The sequence below is a fragment of the Octopus bimaculoides genome, chromosome 1 (assembly GCF_046866305.1).
Source record: "Octopus bimaculoides isolate indiv1 chromosome 1, ASM4686630v1, whole genome shotgun sequence".
In the NCBI taxonomy this organism is placed as follows: domain Eukaryota; kingdom Metazoa; phylum Mollusca; class Cephalopoda; order Octopoda; family Octopodidae; genus Octopus; species Octopus bimaculoides.
The window spans coordinates 65,046,993-65,052,517 of NC_142928.1; the positions used below are offsets into that span (position 1 = coordinate 65,046,993).

At 39.1% G+C, this 5,525-nt stretch overlaps 1 protein-coding gene across 1 annotated transcript in view; it reads right to left on the minus strand.

The window, feature by feature from the left end:
* Window positions 1-819, minus strand: part of LOC106871832 (uncharacterized) — a 200,873-nt gene extending 200,054 nt beyond the window's left edge. Inside the window, exon 1 of the mRNA XM_052967211.2 lies at window positions 1-819. This exon is cut by the window's left edge and continues 690 nt beyond it. The gene's annotated coding sequence lies outside the window, so the exon portion shown is untranslated.
* Between the last annotated feature and the right edge of the window lie 4,706 nt (window positions 820-5,525).

Sequence of the window (5,525 nt, forward strand, 5' to 3'; positions counted from 1 at the left end):
CCGTTGTTGGCGTCACATTTCTTCGTTGCGTTGACGATTGCAATGTTGATGTTTGTGACACCGTTGACTGTCTTGTTTAAGAAAGTGGGTCTTTACTTTGCTGATCGTTTCAGGAACTGGTGGTGCTAGTTCAACTGTCGGTGGTGATGGCCATGTCGATATTGGTTATGATAATGATTGTGATGAGAACGGCAATGTTAATAATGATAATGACAAAGGAAAGGTTACTGGTTGTATACCCGGGTGGGAACAACAATGCTTCAAGTGGGTAGCTTTGAAGGGTGGCGTTAGCGAAGATAACAATTACGATGATGCTGATAGCATTGGTAATGAAGATAGACAATAATATGATAATGTCTAGCCGAAGCATGAAAACGACAAAGAATGAACTGAAGCTGTCAGCAACCAGGAGTCTCTGCGATTTGAACCATGCACCGCTTTTTTGCGAACTTTGTTGTTTAGTCTTCTAACTGTGTCACATTCATTACAATAGCTGCTGTTGATGAAGATGCTGCTGTCGATTCGGCTGCTGCATCTGATGCGGCTGCTGATGATATTTTTGTTGATATCCTGGATATTCTTGATATTATTATTCTTATCTTTATCATCGTAATCATCACTGCCGTTGCCGTTGCTGTTGTTGTTGTTGTTGTACCCGTCGTCGTCGTCGTAGTCGTAGTCGCTACTTGTTATTGTTGTTGTTGTTTCGAGTTATTTCCGATCTTGTCTGTTGCTAACGCCGTCGCTGTTGCTAATGACGCTCTACTTTCTACGGCTGACTTTGGTCGTGTGTGCTTTCGCTGGTTGCTCTCTTGCAGTGATCGGCATAGTCATTGCTGCTGTCATCGCAGTGATGGTGGTGGTGGTGGTGGTCGTCGTCGTCGTCGTCTCCGTCGTCTCCGTCGTCAACATCGTCAACATCGTGGTCATAGTGTTCATCATCGTCATCATCATCATCATCAAAATAATAATATTCATCATCATAATCATCGTCGTCGTTATCATCACTCATTGTAATATGAACACCACTACCAACACCACCACCACCACCACCACCACAATCATCATCATCATCATCATCATCATCATCATCATCATCATCATCATCACCATCATCATCATCGTCATCATCGTCTACTTCATTTCCATGGGTGACATTGTTAATGTTGCATTGATGTCATGTCTAATCATGTTATCATGTTATTTCAGATCATGCAGAATTCCATCCGGCTCATTATGTCCCGAGTTCAAATTCCGTTAAGATCAACTTTGCCTTTCGTCCTTCCAGTATCTGTATCTATAAGTTACAGGTACCTGCAAATTATTGGGAACTAAAACCTTCTCCTTATTTTGTGGCCTTGGACCTTTATTTTTGAAACAATTATTATTCATCTTTTTTTTTTTTTTTTCATTAAATAAAAAGATGATCATTATTCTGTTTTATTCGATAACAACTTCTCAGGATTCAATCGCGTCCTTGCTACCTCCCCGACATCATGCGACCTTTTGGCCAATAATAGAAATTACTATCATTATTGTCGTCTGAGCAGGCAGAATGGTTAACGCGTCGGACGAAATGCTTAGCGGTATTTCGCCCGTCGCTACGTTCTGTGTTCAAATTCCGCCGAGGTTGATTTTACCTTTCATCCTTTCGGGGTCGATAAAAAATAAATACCAGTTGAACACTGAGGTCAATGTAATCGACTCATCCCCTCCCCCCAAATTGCTACCGTTGTGGTAAAACTAGAAACCATTATTGTCGTCTAAATTGTTATTATTAGCGTTGTTGTCGTTAACATCATAATAGCTTGTGATGTTGTATGATATTGTTGTCGGTGGTGAAGTTGATTTCGTTGCTGTTCCAAAGTTTTATTGTTGTTGCTATTGTTGTTGTTCTTACTGTTGTTGTGGTCGTTGTTGTTGTTGTTGTTGTTGTTGTTGTGGTGGTGGTGGTGGTGGTGCTGGTGGTGCTGGTGCTGGAAAAGAACGAAAAGAGATGTACTTAGCACGGGTGTTGATGCAACAAGGTTGATGATAAATGGAGAAACGAACGGGCCAAGAGTGCTGAGTGGTAGAAGTACCCGATTAAGCCAACTCCAAGGAAAAGAGGCCATTACTGAAGAAACAGCAAAACTATGAACAGAAGCTGGAGTGTGTCTGCTAGATTTTTTAACTGCTGGATGGATTCGGATGAAACTTTCAAGAGTGTTTGGCCTCGTGACTGGCATGAACTGATTAGATTTGGTCATCGATCCGATACGGACAAGGAATCTGGATTATCTTTCCGGTTTTTTACTTAATTTTTACTAAATATTCTCGCTTGTAAGAGCAGACGAGTCTATTTCAGACATTCTCATTTTAAAAATTATCTCCAGCTGATCGTCGAGAGGCCATTGGTGTTGCCTTGGCAGAAGTTTGCGATCTCTGAGTGTTCTTGTTGTTATTGTTATTACTTTGTTGTCTTTCTTGTTTAACCCCAGGTCAACTCTGATCAAGCTAAACCCGATTAAACGAATTCTAGCTATCTTTTAAGCTACCTGAGACAATTTAATCTAAAATGTTCTGTCTTTATTCAAAACGCAACGGTAAGATTGAGAGGGATTTGACTATGACTTGCTTCTTGTCAGCGATTGCGTGGATGCTTTCTCAATGACTCGTTGTTTTTGTAGCTACTACCTCGTCGTTGCCATTATTATTTTTTTTACTTCAAGGTGATGAGCTGGCAGAATCGTTAGCATGCCGGACAAAAATACTTAGCAGTATTTTATCCGTCTTTCACTTCTGAGTTAAAATTTCGCCGAGGTCGACTTAACCTTTTATCCTTTCGGGGTCGATGAAATAAGTACCAGTTGAACACTGGAGTTGATGTAATCGACTAGCACCCTCCCACAAAATTTCAGGCCTTGTGCCTATAGTTTAGGGTGGTGTGTTGGCAAAATCATCATTAGAGCGTTGTTCTAAATACGTTACGGTATTTTTCTGTTCTTTGCTTTTGTGTTCAAATTGCGCCGATTTTAACTTTGTCTTTGAACCACTGAGGCGTGGGTCAATGAAATAAATTATCAGTTCTGGGGAAGAAATTTGGTTGTTGTAATCGACTGAGCACCCCCACTCCAAATTTCAGAGCTTACACTTGTGTTAGAAACAATTATTATTCTTTATAAAGTTGGCCGACTGACTGACTTATAAGAGAATCGGATATATGGCTTTTCATTATACATTCCGGTTCTTCTTGATCTGACCTCAGATGCCGCCGAGGTCATCTGTACTTTTCATTATTACTAGTGCAGGAAGGAAGTGAGCTGGCAGGATCGTTAGCACGCAGGGCAAAATGTTTAGCGGGATTTCGTCCGAGGTCGACTTTGCCTTTCATCTTTTCGGGGTCGATAAAATGAGCACCAGTTGAGAACTGGCCTTGAGCCAAAATTTGAAACCATCATTACCAGTGCAGTATTAAGACTGGTTCTTTTTAAGGACTGTAGGTTGGTGGAATGGTCACAGCGATAAAACGAAGGACTAGTCAAGTACTGGGTTGATTTAATGGACTCAATGCTTTTCCCAAATGCTTTTCCCAAATTTCAGGCCTATCAGAAGCAGTCACCAAAGTTGGAGTATGCTGCAACGTAAATTATCGTTGCTATTACAACTTTTGTTAACGGTTATGGAAAGTGTTTAGTAAGCTATTATTAGTGAAATTGTTGAGTCGAATATGGTGAACCATACTGTTGTAATTATTCCTATTATTGGTGTAGTTATAGAATCTTCATCTTTAATGATTGTTTTCATCACACAATACATCTGTTATGGCAATTGCTGTTGTCTTAATTATTATTTATATTTTTTCCTTTTCAGTTGATAACATGTTGTCCTTGGCGTTTAAACTCAGGCCCGCTAAGATCCAGCTGACTCAGGATCCAAAGCATTCCAGCCATGACCTATTTGCCTACTAAGCGTTGTGGTTTCGATTCCTAGACATTGAACGAGGCACTTCGATTTGTGTCCTTGAACGAGACACTTCACTTCCAGTCTATTCGGCTGTAAATTAATTTCATCCAAGTGTTGATGCAGACCGTCCTTTCTCTTTCTCTCTCTCTCTCTCTCTCTCTCTCTCTCTCTCTCTCTCTCTCTCTCCCTCTCTCTCTCTTTCTCTTTCTCTCTCTCTATCTATCTATCTCTCTCTCTCTCCCTCTTTCTCTCTCTCTCTCTCTCTCTCTCTCTCTCTCTCTCTCTCTCTCTCTATATATATATATATATATATATATATATATATATATAGAGAGAGAGAGAGAGAGAGAGAGATAATACAAATGATATGTGAGCATATGTATATATACATACATATATGTACATACCTACATCTACATGTATATATAGATGCATATCCGGGTACAGGACATCAGAAAACGGGGACAAAAAAGGAACGGGAACATGAACAAAGCACAAAAAAACGACCTTTTTTTACGGACAACAGAGCGTCCATTTGCAAGTATATATATGTGTGTGTGTGTATATATATATATATATGTATATATATATTTTTTCTCTCTATCTATCTATCTCTCTCTCTCATTCACCTTATCTATCTATTTATATCTATCTATCTATCTACCTACCAACCAACATACCTTTTACATCCTTGATGTTCCACTGGATCAAGAGAGACCACGCACAGAAGGAGTCTTCTCACAATTAAACACGTGCCTAAAACACTTAGCGAAAGCATGGTACATGCTACAAGGTCATGCACGTTTGTGAGTGATAGCTAGGCACACTTTCTTCATATTTCTTGTAGAACTGGCATTATGCCAACCCTACAAACCAATCTTACCCCTAAAATTATTATTGCGGCAAAAGCTGTAGAGTTCCAAAGAAAATACCTTGTGACATTTAATCATGTCCCATTCAATTTGTTCTTTATCTTTCCTGATTGATATAATAAAAACCTGTCAAATAAAACAGTCGATATAAACACTAGGCTAAATCGTTAAAGCGCTATACAAAATACTAGAGGTATTTAGCTAGCCCCAATTTTCATTTGAAGTTCAAGCCCTGTTAAGATTACCTTTGCTTTCCATCCTTCCGAGGTTCATAAAATAAGACCTAGCCAGATATTTGTGTATATTTAAACATTCTTATGAAGCATCTATAAATGAGAAATAAATTACAACGGAAGACATCATATGCCTCTTCTAAAACGCTAGCCCTAAAGCCTGGGTAGAAAATTATTTTGATTGTTGTTATTCGTTGGTTTCCATGTTCCGCTTCAAGGGTCCCTCATTCCCTGCCTTTCGGGCTAATAATTCAGGCATTTTTTTGTAACTCTAAGATAAACAAGTATTAATCCTGATTTTCGTAATTAACGCATTTTTGGAAGATTATTCGATTAATAAATTACTGAAGCGTTTTGTTTTGCGTTATGCTGTACTATACAATAAATCTTATTGTTGATGCCCTTGTTGTTGTTGTTATTAATATTATTTGCCGTTATGTGGATGAGAGCTTATATATGCGTATGTTCGTTTATG